Source organism: Solanum lycopersicum, chromosome 2 (genome assembly GCF_036512215.1).
Source record: "Solanum lycopersicum chromosome 2, SLM_r2.1".
Taxonomy (NCBI): Eukaryota; Viridiplantae; Streptophyta; class Magnoliopsida; order Solanales; family Solanaceae; genus Solanum; species Solanum lycopersicum.
In genome coordinates this window covers 45,800,374-45,816,959 of record NC_090801.1, presented here as the reverse complement: position 1 = coordinate 45,816,959, position 16,586 = coordinate 45,800,374, and the positions used below count along the sequence as shown (strand labels likewise).

The 16,586-nt window shown below is 35.9% G+C and overlaps 1 non-coding gene across 1 annotated transcript; it reads right to left on the bottom strand.

The window, feature by feature from the left end:
- Positions 1-13,501: 13,501 nt before the first annotated feature.
- On the bottom strand, positions 13,502-13,573 carry TRNAG-UCC (transfer RNA glycine (anticodon UCC)). The gene has a single exon. It is a non-coding gene; the product is annotated as a tRNA-Gly (tRNA).
- Positions 13,574-16,586: the final 3,013 nt, after the last annotated feature.

Here is a 16,586-nt window from a genome sequence, read left to right as displayed (position 1 = left end):
ATGCTTTTGGAGCTTGCTTCAGACCATATAATGCCTTATTTAATCTGAACACATGATTTGATAGCTCTGCATCTTCAAAACCAGGAGGTTGCTTGACAAAAACCTCCTCTTTGAGATCTCCATTCAGAAATGCACTCTTCACATCCATTTGACACAGCTTGAACCCCATAAATGCAGCAAAAGCTATTAAAAAATTCTAATAGCTTCCATTTTGGCAAAAGGTGCAAAGGTTTCATCATAGTCTATTCCTTTTTCTTGATTGTATCCTTGCACTACCAACCTGGATTTATTTCTCGTGATCACTCCATTTTCATCAAGTTTGTTTCTGAAAACCCATCTAGTTCCTATAACTGTTCTACATTCAGGTCGAGGAACCAGGTACCATACCTTGCTTCTTTCAAACTGATGGAGTTCTTCTTGCATAGAATTGATCCAGTCTGCATCACCTAATGCTTCTTTAACATTCTTGGGCTCAATAGATGATATGAATGCTGAGAATGCAACTAGATTTCTTGTTTCTGATCTAGTATGAATTCCAGAATTCAAAAGAGAAATAAGATTATCAAGAGGATGTGATGAACTATGCTTCCATCCTGACTTTGGAGCAGACTGATTTGGCTGATCAACATGTTCTTCTTCATCAAGAGTAACATCATTTTCTGGGGAGTCTGATGTACTCTGACTGGAATTTTGAGTAGTACCAGGTACCATATCATCCTTTTCAACCTCAGCAGCCTCTTCAGGTAGACTATGATTCTGATCATCACAGTTATTTTTCAGTTGTTGATCTGCATCAGCTTTACCTTCTTCAGTCTTCTTTGATTTGAACAGTTTCATCATATCATCATCATCATTTGATTTGTCATTCTTCAAGCTTCCATCTTCATCAAATACAACATGAATGCTTTCTTCAATGCATTGAGTTCGTTTATTGAATATTCTATAAGCCTTGCTGGATGAAGAATATCCAACAAACACTCCTTCATCACTTCTAGGATCAAGTTTTCCCAGATTATCCTTCCCATTATTCAGAACGAAACATCTGCATCCAAATGCTCTAAGATAGCTCAGCATTGGCTTTCTGTTGTTGAGCAGCTCATATAGGGTCTTATTCAAAACAACTCTTATTAGACATCTGTTGGTAACATGACATGTTGTGTTAACAGCTTCAGCCCAGAAATTTTGAGGAAGATTTGATTCAATAATCATAGTTCTGGCAATGTTCACCAAGGTTCTGTTCTTTCTTTCCACTACTCCATTTTGTTGAGGAGTTCTTGGAGCAGAGAAATTATGGCTCGTACCATTCACCATGCAGAATCTATCCAGTGTTGAGTTCTCAAACTCAGTACCATGATCAGATCGAATGTTGCAAATAACTTGATTTAATTTGATTTGAATCATTTTGAAGAATACCACCAACTCTTCAGCTGTGTCTGCCTTTGACATCAAGAATCTCATCCAGGTGTATCTTGAGTAATCATCAACAATCACCAAAATGTACTTCTTGCCATTTCTGCTTTGAACTTTTAAGGGTCCACACAAGTCCATATGAAGCAGCTCTAGTGTTCTTGATGAAGTTACTTGATTTTTGGGCTTAAAGGATGATCTGATTTGTTTTCCTTTAACACAAGCTTCACAGATTTTATTTTTAGCAAACTTCAGTTTGGGCAGATCTCGGACCAGGTCCTTAGAAATCAGTTTGTTCAATAAAGATGAGCTTACATGCCCCAGCCTACGATGCCAGAGATCAGCATTCTCATTCTGAGCACTAAGACATGTTAAGTCATCTCCATGAGACGTTTCTAAGTTTGCCACATACATATTTTTACTTCTGTGTGCAGTGAGAATTACCTTGTTTGTAGTTAGACTCACCACAGTGCATTTCTCAGAAGTAAATTTGACCTCATTTCCTTTGTCACAGATTTGTGACACACTCAACAAGCTGTACTTCAACCCATCCACATGATACACATTGTCAATTGAATCTTCAAGAGATCTTCCTACTTTGCCAACTCCTAAAATGTACCCCTTCTTACCATCACCAAAAGAGACACCTCCTCCTTGGAGTGTCTTGAGTGAGAGGAAGTTTTTTACATCACCAGTCATATGCTTAGAGCATCCACTGTCCATATACCAACATTGACTGCTGCTCCTCTCACTCACCTACACCAAGAATCACTTGTTTAGCTTGGGAACCCATTTCAGCTTGAGTTCCCAGTAGGCAGACAAAGGAGTGATTAGATTGTATTTAGTCCAATATGGTAGATTTTGAAGCTTTCTAACAAAGGACATAGGAGCAGGGACAAATTTTTTCTTTGAAAATATGTGAGTTGATACATGCTTTGAAGGACCTCTTCTTTGGTACATTTTGCCTTTCAGCATAATTAGAGAGCCTTTCACAGGAGTTTCTCCAGCTAGAACACTCACCCTTCAAGTGTCCATTCTTACCACAGTGAAGACATAGCAGATTGTCAGATACAAACACATACTTACTGTGAGGATTATAAGGAGGAGTGATGTTCACACTTCCTAGTCCTTTCTTATTGAAATTACTCTGATTTGTTGCATTTGACAGTAACTTTGAGGATTTTGTCCACTTAAGGGATTTTTCAAGTTCTTCCTTGAGTTTGACAATATCCTGTTCTAATTTGTTACTCTTTTCAAGCGACAGACCACGTTTTTTCTCAGAGTTTTTCAATTTTTCTTGAATTTCAGCTTGCAAACCATTTGACATTCCATTCAATTTTTCAGCTTCTTCAGTAATCTGGTTCAACTGGTTCTTAAGTTCAGAGTTATTTGACTCTAGAGACACCATTCTTGATCTCTTCAAGTGTAACTTTGTTTTCAGTCAAACTGTCAAGTTCAGCATTCATGGTGTCTCTTTCAGATGTTAACTCTATCACAGAATCAATCATGACTTTTGCTAAAGTTCTCAATTTTTTAAAAGAATATTTATCCAAGTCATTTTTCATATCTAGAAGAATTACCTGATTGTCCTCTTCTTCATCTGCTGTGTGAGCCATGAGAGCAAACATTTCATTGAAGACAATTTCCTCCTCATGTACAGCAACCATGGACACATCTTTTGGCTCATCAGGGTCTTCTGAATCACTTGAGGAACCACCCCATGTAGCAAGAGCCTTTTTGACAACCAAATCTGCAACAGCTTTTCGATCTCTCTTGCCGAGTACCAGGTCCCTTCTATTCTCTTTGTCACTTCTTGGTTTTTGATGTTCCTTGCTTTCATTCTTGAGCAAAGGACACTCTCTGATGAAGTGCCCAACTTTTCCACACTTGTAGCAAGTATCACCTTGAGCAACATTTCGAGTACCATTTGTTCCTCTTTTATAAACTTTGTTTTTCCTCACAATTTTTTGAAATATGCTGATGAGATATGTCATATCATCATCACTGGAATCTTCATCTGATTTGTACTTCAACATCAATGACTTATCCTTCTTGGCTTTCTTTTTCGATAAATCGTAATTTCGATTCATCTCGTGTATCTTCAGATTACCAATCAAAGCATCCATAGTCAGCACCTTCAAATCCTTGGCTTCTGTAATGGCATCAACCTTGCTCTCCCAAGACTTTGGAAGAATTCGAAGCACTTTTTTGACTTGTTTGGTCATGCTTATAGGTTCACCCAGACTTCGCAGCTCATTTGTAATGGAAGACAACTTGGTGAACATGCCATGTATTTTTTCTCCTTCCTTCATTTTGAAGTTCTTATATCGTGAGGTAAACATGTCAATCTTAGATTCTTTGACTTGTTCAGTTCCTTCATGTGCAGTCTTTAAGCAGTCCCAAATTTCCTTAGCAGACTCACAGGCTGACACTCTGTTGTACTCATCAGGTCCTATCCCACAGAGAAGAAGAGTTTTAGCTTTGAAACTTTTTTCAATCTTTTTCCTGTCAGCTTCGTCATATTTCTGACTAGGCTTTGGAACAAGAATAGTCTTCTCTCCATCCTTTTCTTCCATCGTCGGAACGAATGGTCCATCCAGTACAATATCCCATATTTCGCTGTCTTCAGCCATGAGGTAATCGTGCGTTCTAACTTTCCACCAACTGTAGAAATGTCCATTGAAACGAGGAGGTCTGTTTGACGACTGACCTTCTTCGAGGTTAAGTGGAGCTGCCATTCTAGAGCAAATATCACTTCCTTGGTGTTAACCAAATAGATAGTGCCCGCTCTGATACCACTTACTAGAATATATGCCTTCACTTAACAAGTAATGGACGAGGTCCCTTACTACACTAATGAATAAAACAGAAAGTTAAATGAAGTAAAATCAACACGATGGTTTTACGTGGAAACCTCCTTGCTTAAGGGAGTAAAACCACGACCTGTCTCACAGGATTTTCAATCGTTTTCACTAATCTTCAAAAGAAAAAGTAAAACACGATTACACCAAATGTAAGAAAAAGTTATCAATCTCACAGTGAAGCAATAGTCCCTCTTGCTTAACAAGCCTAAGTAGAAAACTATCTATCCACTAAGTTATCCCACTTGGACAACCTAGACTTTTAACACTACACAACAATTCCTTTATAGATTGAGGAATAGTTTACAGTTTACGAACAAGAGAATATATTCCTAAACAACTATACGAAAAGCTCCAGAGATTGCTGTTGTTGTTGGAATACTTCTGCCTTTGTTTTTCTAGCAGCCTTTGCAAATGTTCTTGAAGAGGTTTCTCTCAAGTTGCAAAAACTACCAAAAATGTTTAGGAAAGTGCCTTTTATATGGACAAGTCACTTTCCTAAACCTCTTTGCCATTGGCTGGAAAAGTCACACTTTCTGACGCCATCGGGAAGTGTGCACCTACTTTCTGTACCGTCTCCAACTGGCAGTCAACTGTCTCATCATCATCAGAGCCTGGTACCTCTACTAGGTCCCTGGGTTTGTTTCATTTGCAATACTCAAGTAAGAAACCTGGTACCTTCAGAAGGTCCCTAAGTTTGTCAAATCATCAAAACTACAAATAACACTTTGCTATAGCATACAAATATGAATTTTTTATTTGCTATATGTGAAAGTTGCCCAATTTATATATATACTTTCCTTTTTAAATTTGTTCATCTATGTCAAATTTAAAAAAAAGTAAAAAATAGTTTGTAAATTTTTAATTTAAATTAAAAATATGTAAAATAATTAAAATATTTTTTATGTTTATAATCTTAGATATATCAACATGAAAAATTACATTAAAGAGCCGATCTTTAGAAAGTAAAATTAATAAGTTAAAAAAGAGGAGTATTGTTTCTCAAATTGTAACTCTTTTTTTTTCTTTTTCTAATTAAATATTTTCTTAAGCAAGTCACATCTACCACCAACTTATTTATATAATATTCCATAATTTTAAATTATTAAACTATACACAAAATTTAATTAAAAATAAGATATTTGAAATCTGTAATAGTCATAATTTTTTCTTATGAAGTAAAAAAAAGACCTTATAGCTTGATTTTTCCTTGGTCCAAGTTTGGAAAAATGTTCTTGTCATTAAGTACATTTTCTACCATTTTTTTTAATCACTATTCTCTGTGGTAGTAGGGTTTTTCCTTTGGAATATGTTTTTCTAAGTTGTATAAATGTGTGAGATATAATGTTTCAAATCTACTTTGATCAAAATATGATGACTTAAAGTTGTAAATCGATTACATAAGCTTCATTTTGGTGCATTTTCTAAGAGTTGTATCATCTTGATGATGTTGTTTGTTGAGAAAAAGCAAGTTGGTCCTAATAACAATCTTAACGCTAGATCGTTTATTACTCACTCTTGTAGCCTTGTTGATTCTAACATGGTTTGCATTGCAATTATGTGGTCAAACATTATAGAGACACCTTGAGGTTTCAATTTGAAAAGGTACTTTAAAACTTTGGTTCCTCTTTTGGCTTGATCCTGATAGTCTAAGCTTGTTATATTTGCATTATATTACTTGCAACCTTATTCAATAAAATTAGTGATAAGTTGGTATTTTACTAACTTATTCGACTCTTAAACATGAATTGTATCATATTTTAATATTAATAGAAGGAAATTTAGGTCAGGCCATGCTCAAATTAGTAAGTTTGGAATGAAATTGTTGATACACTTGTATGTATCAGACTTAAAACTTGTGAAATGCATGTGCAAATGCAAGTGAAGTTGATGGAAACTAAAAGGGAACATTTATACATGAGAAAAAGAATGTTCTTTATAAGGTTCTAAGGCCAATTTGGAGATATGTGCAATTGTATTCTTCTTCTTGAATTGGGGTATTAGAAGATTGTAGTAGTGAAATAATATATTTTATTTTATTTATTGAAGAAGAAAACATCGTTGGTGATACAACCAAGGTTGGAAATATCTTTTTCCAGTTGAATATGAATACAATAAAGTATTACTACTTTATTTGGACTTTCATTTCCTTTATTATGAGTAGCTAAACTGTTTTTTTAGGGTGTGTTTGCACATGATGGGTGTGTAAACTTGATTACATAGTGACTAAATTGTCTTAGAATTGATTATTATGCATGAATTTACTATTGTCTTCGAGATTTAATTAAAAATTAATGGCTGCAACATTAATTGAATTCTCTAATTATGTCTTTTTTTAAGAAAGGAAAGTGAAGTTGGGTGTAAGGCTTCGATAAAGAGGACTTGAGATTTAATCAATAGAATATAGCTAGAGATAGTCTAAATTCAATTGAATTTTCATTTAAGGGTTAGAACTAGAGATAATCTATACTCACTGAAGCTAAATTTGTTGATTTGAATTGTAAGGTCTTGGGGCTTAGAAAAATTCAAGACATATATATTCATCGGATCGAGAGAACTTTGAATATTACTTTTAGAAAAAGGATAGCATGTTATGATTGGTTCTAGACTAGTTAGTCATTATCTATCAAGTTTGAAACCCCATTGAATTGCATATATTCCTAGTCTTATCTTAAGAAATTTTCTCTCGCTCTGCATAATGATTTTGACAATTGAAATATTCCTCGTTATAATTTCCCCTGTTTTATACGTTTGTCATTAATACAATGTGTTTCCTAGATTGAATTTACAAATAGATAGTAAGTAATTCAATTCATCAATCCTTGTGGATTCCACCCCGATTCATAACATTGAGTATTATTTGTATTTATATCCGTCTATATCTTAATTGTGAGGTATAGTTGAGAATTACTATTTGGCTACAACATCATCATATGGTTTCTATCAATAGTACTTTAGTACTAACTTAAAAACCTAGAAAATCATGTTAAGATGTGCTGAGATTGCTTATGATTAAATATCTATTATTGTGGTATTTTTATCATCTACTAATTATGAGAATATTTTTGCTTATGTAGAAATAAAAATAAAATATAGGGGTATATATTAATTGATATGACGAACCTACGGGCGGGAAACCAAATCTTTTTTTGGCAATCATTGTAAAAATTACCATAAAAAACAATTACAAAATAAAGAGCACTTATTGCTGTTAAAAGGACTTAGGCCTCCGGTAAAAACAAACTAATTATATTTTAAGTGTTGAATGAAAAAACTATAATTTCTTGGCTTCTTTGATTTACTTAAAAAATATAATCTCTCTATCAAATCCTTCTTAATTTGTGTTACAACCTCCTTTCTATGTACACTTTTCCTATTAAATTTCTTCCACTTTCTAGCTCTCCAAGTATGATAGAGTATTGCCCCATTCATAGCTGCATTGATCTCCTTTTGAAACTGCTTTTCCTTTATTCTCTATGGTAACTTCTTGATTTCATTATTCATCAATGTGATACCTACCCATTGTGATAGAATGTATGCCTTCACTTAACGAGTAATGGACCAGGTCCCTTACTTTAATTTAGAAAATTACCAGAAAGTTAAATGCAGTAAAATCAACACAATGATTTTACGTGAAAACCTCCTTGCTTAAGGGAGTAAAACCACGACCTGTCTCACAGGATTTTCAATCGTTTTCACTAATCTTCAAAAGCAAAAGCGAAACACGATTACACCAAACGTAAGAAAGAGTTATCAATCTTACCGTTAAGCAATAGACCTCTATTGCTCAACAAGCCAAAGTAGAAAAACAATCTACCCATTAAGCTATCCCACCTGGACAACCTAGACTTTTAACACAACACACCAATTCCTTTATAGATTTAGGAGTGATTTACAATTTAAGAACAAGAGAATAAATTCCTAAACAACTAGACGAAAAGCTCCAGATGTTGCTATTGTCCTAGGAATGATTCTGCATATGCTTTGTGTTAGCCTTTGCAAGAGTTCTTGAAAAGTGTTTTTCAAGTTGCAAAAACTAAGAAACAAATGTTTAGGAAGTGCCTTTTATATGGGCAAGTCACTTTCCTAAACTTCTTTGCCATTGGTTGGAAAGGTCACACTTTTCTGACGTCATCGGGAAGTGTGCACCTAATTTCTGTACGTCTCCAGCTGACAGTTGACTGGCTTATTATCATGAGGGCCTGGTACCTCTACTAGGTCCCTGGGTTTGTTTCATCTGCAATACTTCAAAGAAGACACCTGCAATACTCAAGTAGAAAACCCGGTACCTTTATGAGGTCCCTAAGTTTGTCAAATCATCAAAACTACAAATAACACATTGCATTCACTTTTTGTCCAAATACATTCTTCAAATAGATGCACTGTAGTCTCCATAGTCTACTCATCACATTACTATCCTCAATTGGAATGTGTAATCTCAATTTCCTCTCTGGAGTGAGTAGTCGACCTTGCACTGCCAACCACACCATGAATCTATGATTAGGTAGAGCCACAACAGTCCAAACCAAATCAACAATTTTCATATGTGCCCAATATCCTAACAATGTCTGATTGCTTCTTCTGATAAAATATTTCCCACTTTTGAGTCAATTTGTATTGTCCTGGCAGTATCATACCTGCATTTGATACTTAATTATTATGTTAGGTTATTAGCATTTTAATATTAATATTTTTGGAGTTATAAGAATGACCATTGGTAGACATTTGTGTTTTAAACTACCAATTTAATCATGCTATTCATCTTTGACTTGGTAGCCATGTAATGCCATTACTTTTGGCTTTATTGGCTGAATTCATTGTGAGATAAAAATATTTCAATAAATATTGGAATGGATAACTTCTACATCATCCATTTGTATTGGTTATCCATCACTTTATTTCATTCTTAATTTCTCCATTACTCTTTGTAACATATGTAACTCCTATAGTAACCTGTGGAACTCCTAAAGCCATTATCTTCACTATTTACTACCTCCATTATCTTCCTATTCATTGCTAGGAAGACTTGTTGTAGTATAAATAATGGTGGTCTTCGTTTGATTTGACACACACAAAACACAAGAGAAAACAAAGAGGGAAAGAAGTAGTCTAAAAGAGAGTTCTTATTAGTATACGCAACTCTAATACGTACTTTTTGTTTTCCGCTGGTGGTTGATTGGGAGCTTGCCATACCCACAAGAGCTTTCGAAGTTGAGGCAAGTGGTGAAGTCGCACTTCCTTCTCGTTGTTGTCCAAGTCTCGCTGCACTTCGAAAAGTAATACTCTTTTTGTTTCAAGCATTTTTTATTTCGAATGTGTTACTCAATCGACTCTTGATTGTGTGATCCGCCTATGTTATTGTTTTGATTCTTTGTTAACTGCAAATCAATGATCAAAACCTTTTTGTTAGCAATATATTCTAAATGCTATATTAATTAGAAAATAATTACAAATACTAGAGACTTAATTAATAATCTTATATAATATAAATAATATTAAAATATAACTTTAAATTACATATTTGAAATTACCATCTCTTTTTAAAAAATAAAATAGAAAAAATATTAATTTGGGTGGATGTGGTAATTTGTTAACAATATACTTTTAGATGTTGTATTACATTAGAAAATAATTACAAATGGTTAAGACTTAAATAGTAATATAATAGAAACAATATTAAAATAATCAAAAAATAAAATAGAGAAGTTCTCCAAATTGACCTACTATTCACCTCTATATAATTGAAGAATAGAGAGTAATTGGAGAACATATTCTCTATTTTACTTTCCAGATATAGAGATCGGAGAACAAAATAGAGATGAGTTGGAGTCTTGGAGATGGTCTTAGACCCTTGCCTTAGAATATTTTTCACAAGGCTCAAGTTCATTGATGAGTTCACTGAACGTGGATCCCTTCACCTTTCTTGAACCTATTCGTAGACCATTGCCTTTGGATATTTTTCATAAGGTTCGAGTTCAAGGTTGGTTTAACTGACGGCGGATCCTTTCACCGTTTTCGTCCGCGGATTGTCGAGCGCACGCGCCCCGCGGTTCACCCAATCACCAGTTGGATCATGATGGTCGAGTTATTCTCCAGAAAAGCAATGCGATTTCTAAGAAAATTCTCCATATCCATAATAATAGTATGGAGAATGGCAGGATTAGAAGATGTACCTTCCGGTTCGGAAAAAAGGTTCTAATAAGACCCCATCCCGAGCCCTTTCTTCCACCTCTCCTCTCCAATCCTCGATCAAACTTGCGTTCCCCAGGCGCTATGAAATGGGGGTCTTTTCTTCGCCTATCGTATGTATCGGCTTGGCTTCGTCCCGAACCAAGGAGGCATTCTGGCGGACGCATGCGTGTAGGAAGGCCGACACGATCGTACGAGGTCACAATTCACCCAACACGATCATCCGGGGTGAACAAGAATTGGGGATCGGATGCGGGCGAAATTCCCGCCAATGGCTGAGATGTTCAGTCGACTCCCTCCCCCTTTGTGGGGTCCCCGAAACTGACCCACGGCACAGCGCCCATTCGCTTCGCGCGCGGGAAGGCAACGAAGTTCAGTTCATGAGACCGCAGCGCAGCGGAGTGGAGCAGCCGCGCTCCATTCCGCCCGTCCAGACGCGGCGCCCTTTCTCATTATCATCTACCACCCACGTCATTTATTGAGTTGAAGTGAAGTCTTTCCGTTCCCGATTCAATTACAGCTGTTCTCGCTAAAGCCCGATCTGATCCCGCTTGAGCGGCAGGGAGAAATCCTGATCTTCCAATTGCGTGTTTTCGTGGCGAAAATGAACGAAAAGCGAGATGAGCGTGCTATTTTCAAATCGATTGATAGATAGCCTGATCTGTTCTGATAGATCGAAAGAGATAGAGAGGGAAAGTCTTAGCCCTTAAAATGCGTTGCGAAGAGAGATCGAAGACGAAGATTTTCTTACGCAGTGCGGGCACTAGATGGAAAAGACTTTGTTTGGTCTTCCTCTTTCCTTCGGCCCATGTTTCAAAGCTAGCAAAAAGTTCGAGCCTTCGGGATCTCTCTTGAACGGCGGTCGGTCAGCGGTGCTAGAGAATCAGTGATTGGGGGAATAATGATTGTCGAAGGGAGGTAGCGGTCTAAGCCGCGTGGGGAAGAGTGAGAGGGGGGGCTACGAGCCCTCTCTCGTTGTTGTTCCCGGACCACCCATCCGTGGAGCTGAATTAGGTTTTTTCGGTGTTCTCGTTGAAACACGCGGGCATACTCCTTGCTTCTGGGGACCACCCTTTCTTCTGTTTTTGAGGCTTCTTTCAGTTTCTTAGTAAGAATGGGTGAGGGTATTCTGCCTAAATGTGAGCCGCCTAACATAGGGGACGGAGGTACGGTAAACTCGGCCAAAATATGAGACCCGAAGGGCCCGGCGCGCACAATCCTATCCTATCCGAGTCCGAGTTTACCCCTTGCACTTCGGACAGCCGTCCGTAGCATCATAAGGAGGACCCCCCTTTCGAGGTACAAAAAGAGTACGGTACATAGGAGGTTGGTCTTTCTCTTCGTTATATCACTTTTCTATCTCATCTATCTTACTTCTTGATTAAGCAGCCCTGGAATCACTTCACTCCGGGCGACAAGCCTACTCATCATCAAAGCAAGTCCAAGCCCATGAAAAAATGGCCTCATTGTCATGGGAGCCCTTTCCTTACTCCTCAATATAGTCGTTCTATACATTAAGATTTGCAGCACCTATTCAGGAGCTGGGGAATCGGCTTGCAAGGAAAATCTTGATTGAAAGTCCGCACCGAAGATGAAATACAGAGTCCCTATATCCTTGTGGTTAGTGGAGAACAGCCATCGGACCGGATTTGTCGTAAAATTGAGATTATTTCGTTTCCTTCCTTATCAGAGAGGGGCCCGCGGGGCTTATTTATTGAAAAAGGGGGAGTGAGGGGGGGGGGGGGGGGAGGAAGAATGGAAAGCCCGAACTTTATTGATGGGACATTTTGATCCCCTTTTCCTCTCATCCTCCCCCGGTTCTGGTTCAGGAAAGGGTCAACGCAAGGATCTTATTTCGAAGCAATCTCTGGAGTTTTTCCTGGAAATAACCAATTAGGTTTACGACGAAACCTAGAAATCGATCACTGATCCAATTTGAGTACCTCTGCAGGATAGACCTCAACAGAAAACTGAAGAGTAACGGCAGCAAGTGATTGAGTTCAGTAGTTCCTCATATAAAATTATTGACTGGATCCTGCAAGGAAAGAAGCGCGCATTCGCGCTACCAGAGAGCGCATAGAGGGTTTGGAGGAGAGGCAGCAAGCGCTGCGGGCGGAGCAGCAAACGCTCATTGTTCATGGAGCACTCGGTCGCCCGGAAGACTAGAATATAAGACTTCGTCGACTATTTTTAGTTTGTTCAATAAGTGTCTGTAGACGCAAAGTAGTGTGTTTCTTCTTCTCATGAGTCATAGAGATGTGAGAAGTTTTGCTTTCGCTATCGACTGACCGTCCTGTTAGCAGTGCTATACTAGATTGGCACCCTAACTGGTACCTATATAGCTACTCCTTGTCAGTTGCTATATTTTTTCACCTTGAGGCTGAGAGGTTAACTCCTTCCACTCTTTCTTAGCCAGGAAGCTTTTTTACCCATTCCTTCTCATCCTTTGTCTGACTTTCTGTAGGTAACTCTATCTAATTCACTCTCTTTGGACTCGTCCTTACAAGTCCACTTTTCACATATTTCCAAGTTGATTTCTCATTCCAACTTCTAATTGACTTTTTACACTTTCGTGTTACAACACTTTAAAAGCTCAACTAGACACCCTAGCCTACTTGTAGTTGAAAACTCATAGAGCGAAAAAATGTCCTAATGTCCAATGACAGAGGTAGTAAGTTTTCTTTTTCTTTCTCTTTTTGTTCCTTTTGTGGGGTCTTTAGTCTCCACTCTTGAAGGAACTAGGATTTGAGTTCACATTACATCAAACATTGTATCTCCCAGAAAGTATGACAAAGGAAATTACTTAGAAGATACCGACAAAGAAATAAACAAGCCACAAGTGCATTATTGATGATAAATGAATTTAAGTTTTAACCATAACATAATATATAGTATAAGAATAATTTTATTGGTGTTTTATATTTGGAAGTTGGTGGAGACGGGAGATGGCATTGACCAAAAGAATAACATGATAGAGAATATAAAATATATTAGAGAGAATAGAATGTTAATAAAGAAAAATGTGATTGGCCAAAATAAATATTTGCGTCTGCCGGGAGTCGAACCCGGGTCTATTGCTTGGAAGGCAATTATCCTAACCGTTGGACTACAAACGCTAAGTTGCTTTAAAATTACTCTTTAACATACTATTTCCTTCGTCTCATTCTATGTGAGATAGCTTGATTCGACACATAGCTTAAGAAAAAAAGAAAGACTTTAAGATAATCTAAAATGAATGATAAAAATTTGTGTGACTATGAATCATTTTATAAAGGGTAAAATGAACATTTTAAAGTTAAATTATTACTTGATATAAAAATGTCATTCTTTTTAAAAAAAGAGATTAAAAAAGAAAGTAAATCATATAAATTGGGACAAGTGAAATAATATTTATTCCTTTCCCAGATATTATTGCTTCTACTTGAATTATTTTTTACCTTTGGAAAAATCAAATGACCAATTTCATCTCCCCCTTATCAAATGTTCCTTACTATAATTTTTGTACCCTATGTACTTCGGGAATTTCAGAAAACTATATAATTAGCCAATTACATTGCAAAAATATACTCATAAATTTACGTTAAATATTTGGGATAATTATATAGAATATCAAACTAATAATATAAAATAAATATAGTAGTTACCGTTTGATTTATTTGTGTTCCATAACAAACTGTTTGTCAGTCTCTCTCTCCCTCATATTCTCGCTCGCTTCCTCTCGCTCGCCTCTCTCGCTTTATACAATAGAATTGTATAAATTGTGTTTCTAATTGTATAAAGCGGGAGAAAATTATATAAACTAATGCAAATACATATATCTTCGTCCTATACACTTATTTATACTATACAAATATTTTCCTGCCAAGTCTCTTTTGTCTTTCTCGTTTTATACAAATTCAAATTATATATAATTTCTCTCTTTCTCGTTTTATACAATTCGATTCAATTGTATATTCCCTGCACAAGTCTCTTTTTGACTCTCTCTTTCTCGGTTTATACAAATTCAAATTGTATATAGTTTCTCTCTTTCTCGTTTTATACAATTCAATTCTGCCTTTCTCGCTTTCTCCTTTTATACAATTCAAATTGTATATAATTTCTCTCTTTCTCGTTTTATACAATTCGCTTTAATTGTATATGTGTAGCGAATTATACATATATAAGTTTGCTATGGAGCGCAATTATACAAACTTTGCTATAGCATAAAATATGAATTTTATGTTTGCTATATGTGAAAGTTGCCCTAAATTTTTAGCCCAACATCATTCGAGATATAACATTATACATCCCGTATATATAATAATATACAAAACTTACATTTTTTTTTACAAAACTATTTATGAACCCGATAAAAAATATTATACACCTAATATATAATATTAAATAAAATTACAAGAGATATTTATACATCGATATATAATATTATACACCATTATATAAAGAAGTGATTTCATCGTTTTCCTCGAATCCAAAACTAGATTCATCCGAAAATACTTTAAAATCTACACCAAATCACCCAAAAATTCATATTTAGACTCCTCAATATAACTTATCTTTTGGAACAGTACACACTCAAAATAAATGTAATTTGCAAAAATCTGATTTTCGGAAAGATATGTCTTTCTATTTTTCTCCTCATGTCATTCAAATAGATAGCCAAAAGTTGGAATAATGATGATCTTCCTAAGAGCATGTTTGGATTAGCCTATGATAAGTGTTTTTAAATATTTTTATAATGTAAGGGAGATGGTAAAAATATGCTTTTAAACATCACTTTTAGGTTAAAAAGATAATAAGTGAAAATTATAAGTTAGAATTCTTAAAGTAAAGTCCAAAGCTTTAAGATCATCCAAATATGCTTTAAGTAAATTAAGAGCTCCGTTTATTTGTTTGGTTCTTGTTCACCCTATGCAATACATTTTTTTAATTGGTTTCTGGTGTCTGATATTTATATATTGGATTCCGAGCAGATCTAGATTTGTGATAAAAAATCTCAGATTACGATATCGGAGACTCGAACTTGAGATATCTGGTTAAGGATGAAAAAATACTTACCACTCTATCACAATATTATTCTTTTTTTTTGAGAAAATACATCAAATGAAAAACTTAAACTTGTCCGCTAAACTTACTTTAGTACAACTTTAGAAATAATTATTTTACCCCCTAATCTCATTTCAAGTGAATTAAGATCCACCCCAAAAGCTGACTTGACAAATTAAAAAAAGCGAGTAAAAACGTTAAAAGTAAAAAAAATAATTAAAAATAAGCCTTTTTTTTTCTTTCCAACCAAAAAGACTCCACCATCTGACCACCTTTATCCACCAACAAAACTCTCCCTTTCTTTCTCCAACCCCCCCCCCCCCCCCCCCCCGGACACCCCTTCTTCGTCTAAACACCCTTACTTATTCCTTCATTTGATTATTCATTTCAAATTATGCTTCAAGATCTTACATATGAAAAGGTTTGTTGATAGTGATTAGGGGTGACAAAATGAGTAAATAACATGGGTATTCATTCTCATTATCCATTTTAAATGAATTCGATATCCAACTCGTTTTAAAATGGGTAAAAAACGAGTAATACCCATACTAGCCATTTAAAAATGGATACTTAAATGAATAAAATGGGTAAAAGCAAATTAAAAAAAATGATAAAGGATTGGGTATTAAAAAAGTTTTTTGTTAATTAAACATGAAACTGTTTTTTACATTTAATTTGGGATAGGAGGGTAGGAGTGGGAGGGGAGTTGGCAGGGGGTAGTGGGTATGGAGGGTCTAGGGGGTAATTTTTTTTTAAAAAAAATTAAAAATATTAATGAAAAAATTAAAAGTTTTGTTAATTTTATTTGGGATGGAGTGTTGAGGAGGGGAGTAGGGATGGGATGTTTGGTCGTACGGGGGTGGGGCGGTAGCTTCTAAATTTTTTTTTGGATGGGGTGAATGTGTGTGTGTTGTGGGGGGGGGGGGGGGGGGAGGGGGTGGCTGGTAGGGGTTGGGTGAATCTTTTATTTTTTTAAACATTTTTTTGGGAGGTACCGGGGTGGGGTGGGGTGGGGTGGGGGGATTAGGGGTGGAGTGAAGTGATAAAGAAATTAATTATTTTTTGTTTTAAAAAGTTTTAACAAGA